This window comes from Taudactylus pleione, unplaced genomic scaffold, assembly GCF_031769625.1.
Source record: "Taudactylus pleione unplaced genomic scaffold, aTauple2 ptg000292l, whole genome shotgun sequence".
Classification (NCBI taxonomy): Eukaryota; Metazoa; Chordata; class Amphibia; order Anura; family Myobatrachidae; genus Taudactylus; species Taudactylus pleione.
The window spans coordinates 1,591,449-1,612,811 of NW_028284694.1; the positions used below are offsets into that span (position 1 = coordinate 1,591,449).

At 42.9% G+C, this 21,363-nt stretch overlaps 1 protein-coding gene across 1 annotated transcript in view; it reads right to left on the reverse strand.

Moving 5' to 3' along the window:
• CRTAC1 (cartilage acidic protein 1) overlaps positions 1-21,363 on the reverse strand; it is an 822,281-nt gene that overhangs the window by 295,932 nt on the left and 504,986 nt on the right. The gene's annotated exons all lie outside the window — the stretch shown is intronic.

The window sequence follows — 21,363 nt, forward strand, 5'->3', positions numbered from 1 at the left end:
TTCCGTGCGTATGGATCTTTGCCATACACAGGGCGGATTATCGCATTAGCATAAGTAAGTAGGGTACCGCACCGATACGGAAATGCAGGTGGAAATGTGTCTAACTCACCATGAATCCAAATATATATAATTTTTACCATTATTACCCACTGTTACCTTGTTACGTGATACCTTGGAGGGGCCAAATGGCCTAGGGCTGGTGGGAATAATGGTGGGATGACCACCACACTCTAAAACTCACTTAAATATTTCTATTACTATTATTATTAATATCCTTTATTTACATGGCGCCACAAAGGTTTTGCAGCGCCTTACACAGTACAAAAACAGAAACAGTATGAACAAAACAGGAATAAAGTGACTTACAGTACAGGATATTGCAGGACAAGGTTTATATAGACATTGCTGCATCTGCAGTAATAATACTCAAATAAACAGCAGGGGAGCAGAACCCAAAGGTTTGGTGCCACTGGAGGAGCTAATGCCATGGTACAAGTGAGGGGAGGAGAAGCACATGAGGGAAGAGGGCCTTGCTCGTGAGAGCTTACATTCTAAATCTAAAGGAAGGTAAAGCTTAGCGCTGGTTAATAGGAAATCAGGGGGACCCCATGCTCTTTTCCCTCCTGATTCTTACTATATCAGTATAGATATTAATAGGTCTATTTACTAAGCTGTGTTAGGAGATAAAGTGAACGGCGATAAGGTACCAGCCAATCAGCTCCTAACTGCCATTTTGCAAACATAGCCTGTGACATGGCAGTTAGGAGCTGATTGGCTGGTACCTTATCACCACTCACTTTACCCCTAAGGGATATATTTACTAAAGTGCGTTTAGAAGTGATGTTGCCCATAGCAACCAATCAGATTCTACAGTTATCTAGCACCTTATAGAAGTATAATAGCTAGAATCTGATTGGTTGCTATGAGCAACATCTCCACTTCTAAAAGCCTGCACTTTAGTAAATATACCCCTAGGTCCTCAGGCTGGTTACCAAATTTTAAGGGTGGCAGTGATCTGGGGAAAGTTGCACGCTTAGTAAATCTAGGGGTCTGTATAGTTTACTGAAGGGAAATTTAGATGGCAACTTCTATTCTAAAGTGTGGTTTGTTGGCATAAATGCAGGCAGTTTTGAGCTTAGTAAAGCAATCCTACCCCTTGGTAAATATACCCCCTGGTCTTTCAGTTCCCAGATAAATCAAACATAATTAAGGCCAAAAGAACAACCTCATAAGTGAACTTGTGTTTGTGTTACAAACCTCTGCTGTAATAAAGGCAATGTCACGACGGACAAAGAATTATAGATACAGTCAGGTGCATAAATATTGGGACATAGACAGAATTTTCAGATTTTGGCCTCTATTCACCACCACAATGGCTTTGAAATGAAACAAACAAGATGTGCTTTAACTGCAGACTTTCAGATTTAATTTGAGGGTTATTACATCCAAATCGGGTGAACGGTGTAGGAATTACAACGGTTTCTATATGTGCCTCCCACTTTTTAAGGCGCCTAAAGTAATGGGACTATCAACTCAAAAGCTATTTCATGGACAGGTGTGGGCTATTCCCTCGTTATTTCATTATCAATTAAGCAGGTAAAAGGTCTCGAGTTGATTCTAGGTGTGACATTTGCATTTGGAATCAGTTGCTGTCAACTCTCAATATGAGATCCAAAGAGCTGTCACTATCAATGAAGCAAGCCATCATTAGGCTGAAAAATCAAATCAAACCCATCAGAGAGATAGCAAAAACATTAGGTGTGGCCAAATCAACTGTTTGGAACATTCTTAAAAAGAAATAACGCAACGGAGAGCTCAGAAACACCAAAAGACACGGAAGACCACGGAAAACAACTGTGGTGGATGACAGAAGAATTATTTCCCTGGTGAAGAAAAACCCCTTCACAACAGTTGGCCAAATCAAAAACACTCTCCAGGAGGTAGGTGTATATGTGTCAAAGTCAACAATCAAGAGAAGACTTCACAAGAGTGAACATAGAGTGTTCACCACAAGATGTAAACCATTGGGGAGCCACAAAACAGGAAGACCAGATTAGAGTTTGCCAAACAACATCTAAAAAGCCATTACAGTTCTGGAACAACATCCTATGGACAGATGAGATAAAGATCAACTTGTACCAGAGTGATGGGAAGAGAAGAGTATGGAGAAGGAAAGGAACTGCTCATGATCCAAAACATACCACCTCATCAGAAGCATGGTGGTGGTAGTGTCATGGCGTGGGCATGTAAGGCTGCCAATTGAACTGGTTCCCTCGTATTTATTGATGATGTGACTGCTGACAAAAGCAGCAGAATGAATTCTGAAGTGTTTCGTGCAATATTATATGCTCATATTCAGTCAAATGCTTCAGAACTCATCGGACGGCGCTTCACAGAGCAGATGAACAATGACCCGAAGTCAATCCCCTGACCTGAATCTGATTGAGCATGCATTTCACTTGATGAAGACAAAACTGAAGGGAAAATGCCCCAAGAACAAGAAGGAACTGAAGACATTTGCAGTAGAGGCCTGGCAGAGCATCACCAGGGATGAAACCCAGCGTCTGGTGATGTCTATGCGTTCCAGACTTCAGGCTGTAATTTCCTGCAAAGGATTTGCAACAAAGTATTAAAAAGTGAAAGTTAGATTTAGGATTGTTTAGTTTGTCCCATTACTTTTGGCCCCTTAAAAAGTGGGAGGCACATATAGAAACCGTTGTAATTCCTACACCGTTCACCTGATTTGGATGTAATTACCCTCAAATTAAATCTGAAAGTCTGCAGTTAAAGCACATCTTGTTTGTTTCATTTCAAAGCCATTGTGGTGGTGAATAGAGGCCAAAATATGAAATTCTGTCAATGTCCCAATATTTATGCACCTGACTGTACATGCAGGGGAGTAGTGAGGGTGGTTCCAGTGGAGCATGAGCTCCGGGCGCCGAAATGGACAGAGTCCACCATCCAGGGTTCCGGAATTCATGGGGAGGGGCGCTGCACAGTATGAAGGCCGCCTGTTAGTTTTATCTCGGTTAGTTTGCTCTATATCCTAAATAAGTTACGGATTTTTAAAAATATTATTAGGGGACCTGAAATAATAATAATGGTGGTAGACAAAACATGACATGATGATTAGTAGTACTCACATTAATATAGGTGCAATGTATATATGCAAAGTAGGACATAGCTGTGAAGGGAGCTTCCCATAGGTGTCCACTCCAGTGACAGCTGCTTGGGGCAGTAATTGCAGTAATAAGCTGGGCACCCTGTGGAATCTCACTTTAGCACATGTAGTCTGTCACTTTAAGTTAAATGATCAGAATATATAATGCAATCTCCTCTATTGACTAAGAACTATGATTCACAGGAGATAAAGGTCAGATCCTAGGTGCTATACTGTCGAAGCTGGATTATTGGCTGAGACAAGATCAGTTTAAAATTGAATCGCAGCGACATCATCTTGCGACTAACCGCAAGACGCCATCTTGGAAATGAGATCGCAAGACGCCATTTTGCGAATGGCCGCCTAAGCGCCATTTTAGATAAACTCACACTTTAGTACATGTGGCGATATTACTATTAGCATCATGCGATTGCATCTGTGACCATCGCCATAAGTTACGGCGATTCATCAAAAGCCCATTTCATGACTTTATGTAGTTTGGGTGCTCTGGATAAAGTGTATATTATTATAATTCCCCTAAAGGATATATTTCAGAAATGGCTGTACAGTATGTGGATTGCATTAGCTAAACAGAGCAAATGGCCACGTGACAACTAGCTTGTGTAGACAAGCTTCCTGGACATAACGCCAGCTCTCACTCCAGGTGGCCCTGCTCGAATACAGCAAGAGGGTCGTTTGTAGCACCTCACACTAGCAGGCTTCCTGGGAGAACAAAGGACTGTACTTCTGAGCCTGGGAAGGGTGGGGGCTGCTGAGAGAGGGGGGCGTGTGGAACTATAAGGCTCAGCATTCCACACTGCTAGGTGTTCACTTAGTCTAAGTGAGATTTAAGTGCACCATTTCTCATACACACATTAATACGCACAATTGCGCTGGTAACTAATCGCATATTAGCGAATGCATAAGATCCTGTATGAAAACGCTGTTTATTAGCTTCATGCGCACGCATCTGCCCCAAGTTAACTAGCATCTTTACATCACACCCCGCATACTTACACATTACATATTCACATAAAAGGTTTAATAAGCTTTAAGGTATAAGATTCAAGTATGCACATTTACTATAATTGCTATGAAATAAAGGTTATTTCATAACTAAGGTTTTATACGTGATAAGTAAGCCATGTTTGGAATTGTACTGATGCGTACTCTCTCAACAGAATTCCGGTACCATTGGTGTGGAGATCGCATCATGCATTCTCAACATATGGACCGCAGAGACTTCAAGCAACAAAATGTACATAATATGAACAACTGTTAGGATGATTGCATGAGGCAGGAAACCAGAGACCCCCAGTTGTTAGAGGCTGGGTGGTGTCTATTTGAATCAACCTGTTAAATGCCTTGTAACATATGCCCTCTCCGTTGGGACCAACGGTATTAGCAACAAACTTCTCTATTGTGTTGTTTATTTCTGGGGGGTATAAATAAGTGCTCTGACCCTGGGTTCCTAGTCTTTGTGCTGAATGCTGACTGACGAGGGGTTTCTTGCTGATGCCTAACATCTGGTCCAGAGAGCGCTGCGTATGTATCTTTGTACTTGGGTCTGTATAATATCTTTGCGCTAAGATTATATGAGGATCATAGCGTGTAACTGCTGTACTTTTACTTGAATAATACTTTGTGCTTTGGAACCACATGTTCTATGTCTGGAGTCTTTATTTACTGTATGACTGCATACGCAAATTAGCGTCATCCTCAGAGGTTTATAGGCAGGATTTTAGAAGGTATAGGCAGGGGTATATAGAGGTTCAAAGGCGGTATCCTTAATACATAAATAAAGCAGTGCCAAAGGAGCTACCCCTTAATGTCAGATAGCGCATCACTAAAGCATTCCATTCCCCCAATGGGACCTCAATGCCCAGCATCATACTGCCACTGTTTGCTGTTTTTCTCTACACTTCAGTATTCCCCTGCAGTCTGGCTATACCCCACTGGCACAGTTCAGTACAGGGAGGGGAGGGGGGGGTACTATGACAATCACTTTCTCCAGGCGCCATGGTTCCACGCTACTCCTCTGGATACATGAATGTTGAGGTTTAGTTAAATAATAAAAAATAAATAGCAAAACTTCACTATTTTAGCATTGTAGATCTATGGCACAAGTGGTTTAATTAATCTGCAATCTAAATTAAATGGTATGAAAATTATAATTAGCAGCTTGGAAATCTGATATTACATTTATACACTTCTCTATCAGAACTTTTGGGAGCAACAAATGATTTATTCATGCTGCCGCTAAATATACTGTAGGCAACATTTACAGCATATAAAGACAAATTCAATTCTCTAAGAATATGTAAATACTGTATGCACTCAAGAGCCCATGCCCCTTTTCAATACAATTTAACTTGTTTAATTATTTACAGGGCTGTTGTGGATCCCCAGCTGTCACTGCAAGGTCTCACACAGAGAAGGACTGTGTGCAGCAGCCCTCCGCCCTGGGGGAAGACAGTCAGCGTGTTACCGGGTGACAATTTGGCTATCACAAGATTCCGTGAAAGCAACTTTTACTTCAGTGGTGCCAAAAACTGGAAAGTTTACTGTTCTTTACATTAATTGCCACTAACGTTCTCTTTTAGACAGCACTCTGAGACAGACGTGCAACAGAAGCATTTGCCTGCACTCCGCTCAGCGAACACAAAGCGATTTCAGATTATATTCTATTTTTAGCTGCCGACATAATTGTTTGTACCCTGATGGGAATGTCTTGTACATTGAAATGATGGTTTTGAAAAGAAAAAAAAAAAACTTCCTGTGCTTATCGTCTCTATTATTGCTGAGCTCTGGGGTGCCGAGCCTCAATTAAACAAAAGTTTTTGTTTGCCTATATTGTTTTACAAAATTTTGGAAAAAGTGCAAAAACAGTTCCGATATATATTTTGTATCCTTACTTGCTGTCGATTTATATTGTTTCCGTGAATAAAGAATTTAAAAATAAATATATATATATATATATATATAATACTGCATATGCTGATCCCGTATTGATCCGGGACCGGCGATTGCCCATCCCTAGTTTACAATCTACGGTGACTACATAAATAGACGCAGCAGCATGCGACTATGAATCAGCCCCCGATTATGTTCCTGGAAGCATTGTAGGGATTTCCTAGCCTTATGGGAAGAACCATTTTCTTACAGAAAACAGCTATTCACAGATGAGTAATGGGGCCCATGCATTAGCAATCAATTGGGGCAGAGTTTCCCAATTCCGCAATTACAGTCCAGGTTTTAAGGATATCCAGATCGTTAAATCAAAGTGAAGGAGATACTAATTCAGTCACCTGTGGCCAAGTATGGATATCCTTAGAACCTGGACTGCAATGATGCAGTTTTGGAACTACTGAATGTGCTTCACTTATCGGCAGTTGGCAATAGGGTTCACCGATTGCTGATCCCAACTAAAAAGTGATAGGAATCGTTAAATAAGGTTATCCAACATGTTGGATTTCACTGACCAATCAGGGCTAGTGTATGGCAGATGTTTTGCAGACCGTTACTAGTAAAAAGATAATCCTTTCACGATTGGCAGATCCGTTCTTTGGTGAAAATGATCAGCAAAGCACTGGAAACTATCGGCAATGTATGGGCACAGATTGGTAGTTTAAAGAATTGTTAAATTGAGGGGAAAAAAATGCAGAATCTGTGAATCGTTTTTTTTTTGCGATTCCTGATATATTGGCCCCATAAACTGTTGCATCTGAGTGTCATCTATGCTATATATTTTGTGAAATTTAAATATTGATATAAAATTATATTAAATCATTTTCATTTTATGCAGCCTTCCTTTCTCTACATAATTTATTTTGTAAAGGCCTGAAGTTTTTTTTTTCCTTTATAATTTCAATACATAATAACATAATTAAAGCATTATAAGTCAGTGACAAGACAATATGTGCCCTTGCGGGTATATATTGTTTATATATTTCTTTTATAATAAAGACTGTATATCTTTTTCATTTCCGTCACTGTCTGACAAAGATTATGGAGCCGGTGTAACTATAAAAAAAAAATCGCTTAAATACTTTTTTTTTCATGTAATAGATTCTACAAGGTATTTCTGGAAGTTGAGCCGAGTATAAATGATGCATTGAAATCTCCTCGGTGCTGCCATGATTGATCTGGGCTGTAAGGGCTGTGCTGCTCCCAGGCATTGCAGAACTTCATGTGCCAGAGAATTACAATTTTGCAGCATCTATTTAACACTGTAGCTTCCCACCTGTGAAATACAACATATTTTCCACATTGCATATTCTGCTGGTGTAGAGATATTTTGTTTTATAGTTACAGAAAAGCTGCACTTCATACAGCCAATTGTGTTTCCAGTTTTCTTTTAAACTTACCATAATAGGACGTTTGATAGTGATGTTACTGAAAGGTGCTCCCAGTGGCGTAGCTAGGGGGGGTTGAGTGGGGCACGTGCCCTGGGAGCCGTGGCAGGCCACACGGGGTGGTGGTGGTGGGTGGGGTGTGTGTTTGTGTGGGTGGGGGTGCGTAGGGAGTACCACCAGCCAGTGCATCATACCCACACTGCCCGCTGGCCCCCCAAAAACCATTACACCCAGACTGAAAACTTTGATGTGACATTGGTTGACAGCCGACACAGGGGGGAGGTGATGGTGTGGCTGAGAGATGACACAGTGGGGAGACAATGGTATGCTGAGAGATGACACAGTGGGGAGACAATGGTATGCTGGGAGATGATGTAGTGGGGAGGTGATGGTGTGCTGAGAGACAACGCAGGAGGGAGGTGATGGTGTGCTGAGAGACGACGCAGGGAGAGGTGATGGTGTGGCTGAGAGATGATGCAAGAGGGAGGTGATGGTGTGCTGAGAGACGACGCAGGAGGGAGATGATGGTGTGCTGAGAGACAACGCAGGGGGAGGTGATGGTGTGCTGAGAGACGATGCAGAAGGAGGTGATGGTGTGGCTGAGAGATGATGCAGTGGGGAGATGATGGCATGCTAAGAGATGATGTAGTGGGGAGGCGATGGTGTGCTGAGAGACAACGTAGGAGGGAGGTGATGGTGTGCTGAGAGACGACGCAGGGGGGAGGCAATGGTGTGGCTGAGAGATGACACGGGGGGAGGTGATGATGTGCTGTGAGATTATGCAGGAGGAGATTGTGTGGCTGAGAGACAGAAACCCCTGGTACATAGAACCATTTTAAGTGCTATAATTTATTTTATTTACAGTTAATTATATAGTACATATATAGATCCTGATTCAGAGGTACAACTGATGTCGATGCCGCACGCAAGCGGCTGATATTTTCAGTGGGAATTTGCACTGTGGGCCATTCCATGAAAAAGATTGAATAATGAATCTAGAACTTTCTTTCTTTTATCATATGTAAGTTAAAACTTAAAATTGATTCTAGTCAAATTAAAGTTAGAAAAAGTGCACAAAAAAATGACAATCTAATTATGACAGTGCGGGACTCAGACACAATACAAAATCCTTCCGAGATAACATAACATTAAACTTCTGTGAAATTAGACCGAGCTGGGCTCTGACTTTTCATGTGCAGGGTAAGCAGAGCCAATGGTTTAATAATATATTAATCTAAATATTTGTGCAATTATTCTTTGTGCAAAAAAAACAAGCAATTGTTTTGGTGACGGAGTGGGACATCCAGTGTGACGGAAAGGGACATGTGCATTCTCATTGTCTAATGTAGCATGAACGTAAGTCACACAGTTAATTATTTTATATATATATTAGTAGTAAATGTACTAAAATATGTGTACAAAAATTTATATTATTATTGAGTCATAACAAACCTTTTAAACTTTCTCTTGAAATACTGCTATTCACGTACATTTGTTTCTAATAGTAGCTACAGTATTAGCATTTACAGAAAGACTAGTGTTGCCACATATCTCTTCACCAGTATGGGAAACACTGATGGTTTTTAGACCTAATTTACCTTGAAAAAGCAGTGATTTAGCAAATTCATTTTTTGTCAGTTTGGTTTCACTTTCTATGGAATGGCCCCTGTATGAATACAGACGAATAGGGATACGTTCTACTTTGCTTTATGCCCAAAACACCTATTTGTCAATCTCAAAGTAAAAAAAAATAGTCAAAAGAGATAACAGGAATTCTGTTTGCTTAGTGTGATTACATGGTGCATTTCATATTGGTAGGATTAACAGATCCGAAAATATATAAAGTAATATAATGATATATGTAAAATGATATATAGTAAAATACAACATTTTGAATAGATTCCCATATAATAGTTTCATTATTATATTGTGTATACCACAGTGAGGCATGATATAACAAAATAATACCATATACCGTGTTTCCCCGATAATAAGACCTACCCCGAAAATAAGCCCTACCCTTACTTTTGAAAAACAGTCCAAAATAAGCCCTACCCCGAAAATAAGCCCCAACAAAATCCCCATTTTGTCCGGTCCCTGCGCTACACTAATATGCCCCCAGCTCCGCCCCCCCATATGAAATGGATGTGGCTGTTAAAGATTTAACAGTGGCATCCAATCACAGCTGCAGCGTCTCACTCACAGTGAGCACGCGGCAGCTGGCGTGCGTGGCAGCGTCATTTACAACAGCGCAGCGGAGGAGAGAAGAGAAGATTGGGTCCACTTCTTCTGCAGGAAATGGAGGTGCAAGAAATCTAGGCTGGAATTCAGGGTATGGACACTTATGATGATGTTGTTGAAGAAGATGACATGACCATTTTTGAATAAAGGTAGATTTTTTTGTTCACACTTACCTGTTTATTGAAATTGCTGTCCATGTTAATTAAAATAAGCCCTACCCCGAAAATAAGCCCTATGGAGTTTTTTTGACCAAAAAAAAAATACGACAGTGTCCTATTATCGGCGAAACACGGTAGCTAAACATTTAATCAAACAGAAGTTGTGGGATCAAGAAAAACAAAGTAGTGGGAAATTGAGCAAAACATCAAATGACATGAACAGGGAGATAAAAGTGTTCAGTTATACTAAAAAAAAAAAAAGTCGCGCCACTTACTGAAACCAAAGCTTCCCTTTCAGGTATGTAGTTCTAGGATTCTACCTCCATCTTTTCTGTCTAAGTGCACATACACAAAAGTCTTAGATCTCAGCTATACACCGAGCGTCAATACGTAATCTGGCGTGAGTGAGCCACGTCGGACGGTGTAGCGTAGTGACTTTTTCTTTAAATTTGCATCTTATTCATACTGCAGGAGCAGCAAAACACCACTCAGTCTGTACCAGAGACGCTGGGCTGTGACTTTAACCATACAGGGATTAAATTTAAATATGTAGAAAGTCACAGATAAAGCACAACGGGACTTGTCATGAGAAAAAGCTGCCGCTGCTGCATTGCGGAACTTCATATACAGATTCAGACCCATTGTTAATTTGTGCACATTTGAGCTAAAAAGAAGCTCGGCACAAGCTGGGACCTCACGGGAATCTGGGACACGAGAAGGGTTGTTTGGTGCGTCTGCGGCAATAATGTATGAGGACACATCTGTATAAGACCTGTAGAATAAAATTCTTCATCATGTCTCATAATAGTACAGTTATTTCCTTTATTCTTTATGTAGCAGATGTGTTCCTGTGGCTTTCAGGATATTATTCTTACCTATATAATTCAATCTACAACCGCTTTCAACATACGTATTGCTCAGAGTTTACATAATTTGTAATCCTATTCTCTATGTTATTATTAAAGTTTAAGAAGGGTGTTTCACTCTTTATGACAGTCTGTTCTGATAAAATTGCCTAAAGGTAGTGAAATGCGTCAGCCCTTCTATTCTATTTGATTGCCATTGAATGAAGGGTGATTATTACACTCTGGAAGTTTTATGATGAGGACTGCACTTTGCCTTTTGAGATTGACAATTGGGCTATGTATACATCATCCAACCTTTTCAATAAAGGGGTCTAAGCCTTGGAGAGAGATAAAGTGGTTGGAGATAAATTACCAACCAATCAGCTCTTAGCTTTTAAATGCTCTCATTAGCTGCTAATTAGTGTCTTTGAACAAGTGGTGAAGAATACCATATATGATTTTTTTGTGAAAATAGCTAGTCCCAGTAAATTTGGGGTACATGAAAATGGGTGCAAGCATGGTTAAAAGTCGCAAAAGTGAGGTTTTTATAATACGTGAAAAACGCACATTCAGCAAGCATCTGCAATAAAAAAACCTGCCCCCATACTTGTAGACACCCTCAAAGTCTTTCGCTAGTTTTTAAGTTTGTACCCCGACTTTTAACTTTTTCGCCCCCTGTTTCAAAATAATTTTTTGGGGTGTTCTTTAAAAAAATGTTAAGATTTTTTTTACACAGTTTACCTTTGGGGACCTGTCCTAAAGGTGCAGGGTGGTTTCCCCACTTTTGCACCCCAAAACCGCAATTCTGCACTTTTTTTCAACTGCTATTCATACGTGAAACTTTTCCGCCGAGTTCAATGCGTTTAGTTTCCACACCAGCAAAAAGTCGCCAGTATTGATGTCACTGGCTAAACTTTTTCACTGAAAACGGCTTTTCGCACCTAATTGAATATGGCCCAAAGTGACTATTTTTGTGGGGAGCTGCAGAAGCCAGATTTATTACCTTATGCTAATGGAAGTATCCACAGGGCTAGCGTGAAAATCCATATGGCTTCAAGTATGAAGTCTTACTGCCCATTGTTTTTACACCCACACCCACAGAAGCAGCCATCCACTTTAGTATTGGTATTTGTAACAGCCCCATGTTTGGTGCAAAAGATCCGTCAGAAAAAGGCATCTCTTTAGGTGTACTCAGATTAGCATGTAAGTTTAGCTACATGACCTCAACCATCCCAGGGCACTCCCATGACACTCCCACGAGACAGATTTCTTGCATGAATTCCCATTTAAGCCACTCAGTTGCCGCCCAATAACAGCCATTTCACGCAAAGCGAGATCCGGCAGAGATACATCCGATTCGGCTGGAGATACAGTATGTAAAAATGCATAAATTAGCTTCTGTGCTTGTGCTGTATGCTAAAACTTGCTATTTGCATCTGAGAAAAGATAGAATCAAAATCAGCCTCATGGTATGATTTATATGTTTTAATACAATTTTTTAAGATTTTTTTTTTAATATGAGCAAGTTATGAGATTCCCACAGGTTATTCACTTATTATTTATCAAGTTATCACCAGTACTGAGTTTTTATGTTTGCCATATATAAATCAGCATAACTTGGCATAAAAGTTGTACCCATTGCAGTACCGCACAGCTGAAAATAAAATCACTCCAGGAACAAAATATATTGATGCCAAACAAACCTGATACAAGTTGCAGTAAAGTCACATCTACAGTAGATCCAGATAATGACTCATCACAATTTAAAACCTCTGTATATACTTGTAGGCCTTTACTATATGTGATAGTGGTATATAAAAATAATGCATATGTATTGTAGCACACTGGTAATACTGCTCCCTTTTAAAAGCACTGAATATAATTGGTGCTAGTGCAGAGATAGCTGCAATTGTTCCCCAAATCCCTGGTACAATATGCCTTCATTAAAAATTCTGCATTTGTGACGACATGCAAAATGGTATCTATCTTAAGATACATGCTGATCAGCAATAGAAGCATCCGTGCCTGAGGTGTTTGTCACATGCATTTACATCCCACCTTCACTCATGTTTTTAACCAGTTATTTTATTTGCATACACAGACAAGATTAGGCATCAATAAAATTGTGAAATCTTCTATAATACAGCAGAAGCACCTCAATATCTATGGTACGAAATTTTTATTAGCTTAAACATGCCACAAAAATGAAATAATAAGCAAGATAAAACATATCACAAATCAGTGTCAGCAGAGCAATCGCAAACAGTCAATCATAAGCGGTTCTGTAGCACTACTGGTCATATTCTCCACTATTTGCACCTACCCCTGGTAACCCATACATAATATCTCTGTAACAGCGAGAACATGTCCTAATGAACTTGGCCTGCTGCACCAATTTTTTCGAGCAGAATGAAATTATACAATTACTGCGACACAATCTGGCATACAGTAATATTCGGTCCACATTAGCCCTTTTGTGTCATAATTATACAGTAAGTATTGCATTTGACCACTTTTTTAGAGTAATTTCCAAACATTGTCCCTGGAAGGGTCAGTAATTTGTGAAAATGTAGTAAAATTCAAAGGCGTCCCTACCTCTTGTGACACCCAGAGCTGGTAGAGGTGGACGGGCTTGTGCTGGCAAAAAAAAGGGGAGTGGCCTCATGGGTGGTGGCAAGTTCTTGCAGGTGGGGGCATGGCCTTGTGGCCCAAACCCCCATTTTTGTCACTCTGGGGGTCCCAGAGATGTGGACTGCCCCCGGAGACCAGTTTGTTTGCAGTGCTTAATCCCTCACTGTGTCAGGAGCTAAGTGCTGCACGTAATGCTACAGTGCAGTACCCTGCTCCTGTCACTGAGGTGGAGTCGGCACTTTGGAATCAAGCCTCAGCGGGTGACACCCGTGTGCAGCCCGCACCCCCCTTGTGATGCCACTGGTCAAACTGAAACCTATATGCAGGGGTGCAGCAAGGCAAAGCAGACAGGGCATGTGTGACAGAGGGGAAGGGGGCACCAGCTGGGAAGCCAGCTCACTACAGCACACATGTTACTCAAAAACAATTAGTCATATAGCACTGTCCAGAGAGGGGTGATCAGAGCGATCCACTTACCCCCTAACATTGTGACTGCATAGTCTTCCCTTCCACATGTAATTATCATCTTGCAACACAGTCTAAATAGTATGCAGTATTATGCACATCTTTGCATCAGACTGCCTCTATCCATATGTTTGGTTTCATAGTGGTTATCATCGCCAACATGCATTTGCACCAACCCTATCCTTGGCACATAAGATATGTCTCAAAACAGGTATATTTATCCTTCTAGCCAACTCTGCATGGCCCCACATTCTGTCGTCACATTCCTCAATGGACATTACCTTCGTGAGAACACCCCATTACAGCCCAGCTACTCCCCTTCAGTGGAGACATACCAGTCTGCATTTCCTGTACTTTTATGTGTTTGATTCTAGGGCATGTGCAATGCAAAACACACAAAATAGTTCTAAAACTGGGCGTACTCTACATGTACCTCTGCATCAGCCCCCTGAGCTTTATTTATCTCTCTCATTTTTCTGGGTCTTCTTTTCCAATCTGTCACCATCTAGATTGTAAAAGTAGGTTATACGCATACCTGCCGACTTTCAGCTCGTCAAGCTTCCATATTGGGGGGGCGTGTCATGGCAGAAAGTAAGCGTGGTACTTTGATGATGCCTCATTGGGGGTGGAGCAGGGGCATGAGCGCATAATGGCATTATCATGGCCCCGCTCCCTCTTCATAATGCCGAGATTAACAGCATTGTGAAGCAGGGGGCGGGGCCACTATGACGCAATTCAGCGCGAAACGCGTCACCGCCTCCCCGCTTTGGGGGGTTCTATTGTTACTGCGAGGGTGGGTTGGGCTAGTCAGCAGCCACCGGGAGGCTTGCCTACCTTTCCGGGAGTCGGGAGCGGCACCCGATTTTCGGGAGCCTCCCGGTCCGAAACGGGAGGGTAGGCAGGTATGGTTATAAGGCTCAATTAAAGTGGAGGAGTTAGCTATATCTTTTCCTCTAGGTTTCTGAATTTGATTTTTGTTTTAAAATATATATTTAAATCACCTCTCATTCAATCCTATTAATATTAATCCCTATCTCTAGTTCAAGACCATTGCATGCAGAAAGCGTTTATAGGGGTTCTAAACTTTTCTGCTATTTTTACAAAATTCTTTATTTTTATCAGTATTACAAAGTACCATATATAAATAAAGTGTAAACATATTATGACAGACTATGGTTTTCATCATGTTGACACGAGACATGCTTGCAATATAGATACTGACCAGGTTGACAATGATGAAATGTTACCATTATTAGTATGTCGATAAAACATGTCTGGTGGTTCAGCGGTGACTTACATGGTACGGCGAGTCCAATGGCTCCCGCAATGTCTTCCTGGTCTGGCGGTCAGCTGATGATGTCTGCTGGCAGCGAGTAAGTCTAACCACTAATTATAACCCTCCCCCTAGTGCCTAACCCTAACCTCCCCTCCAATAGCCTAACCGTAACCCTCCACTGCTGGTCCTTGCAAAATGTCAGCCTTTCACATGTCCACAACGTAACACGGGACATCGTAACTGTCAATATTGTGATGGAGACATTGCAAATATCAACATTTTCACTACATCCATTTACCCTAGAGAACCTACAGTATATAGTTAAAATTAATATATACTCTAGACCTACTGCATAAGTCTCACAGGTCTTAGTTTCTGTGAAAGGCTAATAAAGTTTCCTCCATAATATTGACGGAATTTCACCCTCAGACAGCCTCATGTAATTCTTCATTAAATATCTTTGTGCAACTATCAAATCTTTTCATTCATTGGAACCAAACGTTTACATTGTAGTGTGAGAATCATTAGACAGAGTTTCTAGATCTAGTTCTGAAGTTCTGAAGTTAATGAACTGCGCAAATGGAGAGAAAATTGTCATTTATACACATATTAAACCTGCAGATAGCAACAGTGATCTTTACTACACCTGCAACTGCTATATAGAGAGTTGGAGAAGTAATATTCACTTTTCACCTGATAGAATAAGACACAACTTTTAAAAAAATAAATGTAGTGTGAATATCCAGAACAGCTAAACAGAACAAAAGACCCTACAGAAAGGTCCTAATAATAATTTCATTAGCTACTGATTAAAGCAGGTCAGATTATGTATTTAAACTAAGCTTATTTAAACATTGTAAAATGTTAAATATTAGGCACATGTTCAAAAGACTGCATACGTGAACCCATTTTTAAGAAAAAAAAAGGTAAATCACAATTAGATATTGAAGATTTATGGCAGATATCAATGTAATACTCGCAATGATTGTGAGTTCTACAATAAAGTAGCAAAAAGTTATCTTAAACTCTAACTCAAATACAAATGTATAGAAAAGTACTAAACGTTAAATTACCTGTCTAGTCCAACTGTTTAGAAACTCAGGGCCCGATTCAGACCCGCTCGCTAGGCTGAGTTCACATGCAGCCAGCCAATGTTTTGCAATCTGAACATGCGTAAGTATCGCAGTGCGCGTGCACGAACCAGACTAAGTGATCGGGAAGTGGTCCCCCGCTGCGCATAGACAGCCCGGCTGATTGAGTGACAGGAGAAGTCATTTGTGGGTGGTAAGAGGGGCAGGCCGCTAGAAATGGGGGAGTGGCGGCCTGAACTCAGACATGCCTGAGCGTCTTAACCCCGTTTGAGAGGCGTGCATAATTAAGACTCAGCGTCATAGTGCACGTCACTTGGTTGGATATCACACTGAAGCACACGCAGTGCTTCCGGCAGGGTATGGTCAACCACAAGTGCTGCGATCGCATCCGATGGTCCTCAAGTGGGCGTATTAAGACAGAGCCTCCCCTGTGATACTACTGAGATTTGATATAGAAATGATTAGAATAATACAAGAAGATATTTATAACTTACAAACTTTTTCTTTGTTTATTGTAATCATTTTTATAGTTAACACTCACCAGCTTTGTGGAGCTCCCTGGAACTGCAGGGAGACAAGAGATGAGGCAGCAACAGCTCAGCCTCGCTTCTGTATAGTCAAACACTGCTTGCAGAGCTGTGGGCTGGGCCACACCACAGACAGTAAGCTGCACAGAAAGAGAACTAATAGAGGCATGCCTCCGAGTATGGAGGTTTGCCTTGAGCACTGATGGACAGCTTAGATGTGTCATGTGACCAGGAAGTGCACTGCAGTGTTTAGAGATAGTTGCTCAACAGCAAGAGAAGACACAGTGATGCAGGCAGGAGAGTGTCATGTGACCAGAAGTGCACTGCAGTGCTTAGAGATCAGAGCCCAGCAGCAAGAAAAGACACAGTGATGCAGGTAGGAGAATCAATGGACACTGAAGCTTAGTGTAGTGAGGGGAGAGTTACAGTGAGTAGGGGGTGAGACAGGCTCCCAGCACTCAGACCCATCTCCATGTGTGCCTCCCCAGCCATTAACCTCACTGCACGTCACTGGAGGATCCCTCAATGTTTCAGTGCTCAATCTCTCAGGCGCCTTTCATGCAGGAATAAATTAGCTCAGAAGTTCCCAAACTCAAGGCACCCTAACAGTTCAGGTTTTAAGGATATCTATGCTTGACCACAGGTGACTAACTAGTACCTCAGTCAATTTTGTGCTCAGCCATGGATATATCTAAAGGTGTCCACACACATACCGATGTGCACACGATAAGCCGCTGTGTATGATTTCCCTTGAAACTCTCCCTGGCAGCTCTGCACACGATCTCCACACGATATGCACACAATTTGGTGTTCGATCTTCATACGATCTCTCCTGCATCCAGACTATCACAGAGCATCGCCTCCTAGATTGTCAGATCTGCCCTACAGCATGGCAGATCTGAAGATGCGATGTGCGACCAGCGGGGACACGCATCGCATCGTGATCGTGAGTGGGGTCTCACGATTTCTTCATGATTTGGCATATTTTACACGATCTGTCATTCCAATGTGTCGGAATCGGCCAGATCGGGTAAAATATTGCTATGTGTGTGGGCAGCTTAAAACCTGAGCTATTGGGGTGCCTTGAGGACTGCATTTAGGAACCTCTGAATTAGCTAATATTTCTCAAAACAGTGGGCCTAATTCAGACCCGCTCGAGAGCGCAGGACGCTCGCAAGCGGGTCGATGGTACCCTAATGCTCATGCGCACAACGGAGGGAGCTCTGTCGTGCGCATGCGTGAGACCCGCATAGCGACAGCCAAGCTGTCGTTATGGGTCTCGCACCAAAGGGGGCGTGCTGTCGATGGTGAGTGACAGCACGCCCCCTTTGGTGGGTGTGCCGGGGGCGTGGCTGCCAGACGGAGGCGTTCCCATGGGAACGCCTACCGTCTGGGTCTGGCCCCACTGACATCACTAGTGATGTCAGTGGGAGTGATTTTGGCTCTGATAGAGCCAAAATCACTCCAGGGCTTGCGGCAGCGAGACCCTACCGCAGGGTCTCGTCGCAAGCCCTTGACCATCGCGACCATCATCATGGACGCTCGCTGTAGCTGTGGGTGGTAACCCACAGCTATGCAAGGGTCCATGAGGCCGCTCCAAAATGAGGTAGGAGGGCCCTGATTCAGAGCGAGCGCTCTGGTCAGAGCGTCCGGCTCTGAATCAGGCCCAGTATTCTCACATCCACTCCACCCTCCTCAGACGGCCACCACTGACTGTAATTCGGGTCATTGAGAACCAATGTGCACACATAAATGCGCTTCCTGGCAGGGAAAGGTTAACAATTCTCTGACTGGCACTCAAAGGGTTAAATACTTTGCATTTCCGCATTCCACAGTTAACCAGGCCTATCAGTAATTATCTTCTGTGTTCATTTTAGAGCAATCAAAGGCAAATCTATCAAATGTTATATTTAACATATATAAACATGATAAAGTGCTTACAATAAAGTACAAGTTAAAGCTCTTTATTTTTTATCACTTCTACATTACAAAAAAGTATCAGCGAAATAACAGTGCAAAAAACTCTCAGCCCAATAAAACACTTAAAACACCACAAGCTAACAATTTAAGCTAACAATCACAGAAGGAAAAAACAGTTTTGCAGTCTACTAGTACGGCACCTAAGACACCTGTACCGTTCTTTGATGGTAACAAAGAGAAGTGAGAGTGGCATGGATCTGTACAAGTACAGAAGGGTCAAAAGAATATTTGTAAAATCATTCAAAAATAAAAAGCATAATAACATAAAATTATTTTTAATAAAAATCAATATAAACAGTGGCGTCCCTCCCAGTGGTGACACACGGTGCGGGGAGGGTTGTAGTGCGTGTGGCAAAAAAGGGGCGTGGCCTCGCGGGCAGGGGATGTGGACTTGTGAGTAGGGGGCGTGGCCTCGCATGCTGAAGACCCGTTTTAGTTACTCCTGGGGTCTTAGAGATGCAGACTGCCCCCGGGGACCAGTCTATGTACAGTGCAGGCTCCTTCACTGTGTCAGGAGCCTAGTGCTGCACCTAATGCTACAGTGCAGCACCCGACTCCTGTCACTCAGGAGAAGGCACTTTGGTGTCATCCCTCAGTGGGTGACACCCGGGTGTGGCCCGCACCCCCTTTGTGATGCCACTGAATATAAACATACAGTTGAGTTATATAAACTACTGCTGGGACTGGAAGTCTTCCGATCTGAAAAAGGTCCCTTAACTAGGTTTGACACTGAGCAAACTGTTACAAGAACATTTGACTTGGTAATGAGTGTCCTGTAAACCCAATTTTATCCTTAATCAACCCAATATGAATTTACCAATTTATAGGGGATGCGGTCAATATCCCGACCGCCGGAATCCCAAAGGTAAGTAGCGTGGTTAGGGGGAGGGTTAGCGTTAGGGGTTAGGCACTAGTGGCAGTGTTAGGCACAAGGGGGAGGCGGGTTAGGTTTAAGGTAGAGATGAGCGGTTCGGATTCTGCGGAATCCGAACCGTTCCGAACATAGGAGATCCGAGTCCACACGAACCCTGTTCGGGGGTGTTCCCCGCCTGACTCGGAACCCCGTTCGGGGCCGAACGGTGTCGCCTGATGTCGGATTCTCGCTAGAGAATCCAACGTCAGGGCTCCTCGAGTGTAGGGCAGACCGCTGTGATAGCGCTCTGCCCTACACAGAACAAACACACAGCCACCAGCGGCAGCTGTGTGTTTGTTACAGCAGCCAATGAGAGTCACACAGACTCTCACTGGCTGCTGCACGGAGGGAGCCGGCTGGAGCTCACTCATGAGCTCCGTCTTCCGGCTCCCTCCTCGTCGCGTGGCAGCAGAGCGGATAGTGGCTGGAGCGGGGATACAGGTAAGTTTTTTTTATTTTTTTATGTGTGTATGGGGGCCTGCTAATGGAGGGGCCTACTACTGGGGGGGCATACTACAGGGGGCCTGCTACTGGGGGGTCTACTACTGGGAGGGCCTGCTACTGGGGGTGGCATACTACTGGGGGCCTGCTAGTGGGGGGCATACTACTGGGGGGCCTGCTACTGGGGGGCATACTACTGGGGGGGCATACTACTGGGGGCAAGCTAATGGGGGGCATACTACTGGGGGCATACTACTGGGGGCCTGCTTATGGGGGGCATACTACTGGGGGGGCATACTACTGGGGGCCTGCTTATGGGGGCATACTACTGGGGTGCATACTACTAGGGGCCAGCTAGTGGGAGGCATACTACTGGTGAGGCATACTACTGGGGGCCTGCTTATGGGGGCATACTACTGGGGGCCTGCTAATGGGGGGCATACTACTGAGGGCCTGCTAATGGGGGGCATACTACTGGGGGGGCATACTACTGGGGGCCTGCTAATGGGGAGCATACTACTGGGGGACATACTACTACTGGGGGCACTGCATAGGGGGCCCTACTAGTAAGGGGACTGCATAGGGGGCACCACTACTGGGGGCATTGTGTAAGGGACTCAACTGCTGTGGGCATTGTGTAAGGGGCATTCCTATTACTGTGGGCATTGTATAAGGGGCATTACTACTGTGGGCTTTGTGTATAAGGGTCACTACTGTGGGCATTGTGTAAAAGGGTCACTACTGTGGGCATTGTGTAAAAGGGTCACTACTGTGGGCATTGTGTAAAAGGGTCACTACTGTGGGCATTGTGTAAAAGGGGCACTACTGTGTGTCGTAACATAAATAAGAGACACTACTTTATGGTGTAATGTGAATCAGGGGCACTATGTGCAGTGTAATGTGAATAAGATTGTGCACTGTGACTCCTAGGGCCGTAGTCCACTATGTAAACAAGTACTGGCCGTACCCCACTGGGTGGGTGCACTACTTTTCATTTCTGCCACTGCTGTGTGGCAATGTGTCATAGATGTGCTTTATACTGTGGTGTCTGTGCCGCTGCGCCGCTGCTCTGACGCTTGGTAACCAGTCAGCTCACTGCAACCTTTGGCCAATAATGTTGAAAACAATATTATAAGCTGTGAGGTGGTCTAAATTGACTGGAAATTAATGTTATTGAGGTTAATAATACTCTAGGAAGAAAAAAAAGACCAATTTTTGTGATTTTAGCTTTTTTTGTCAATTTTTGTAAAAAAATCCAAATCCAAATCCAAATCCAAAGC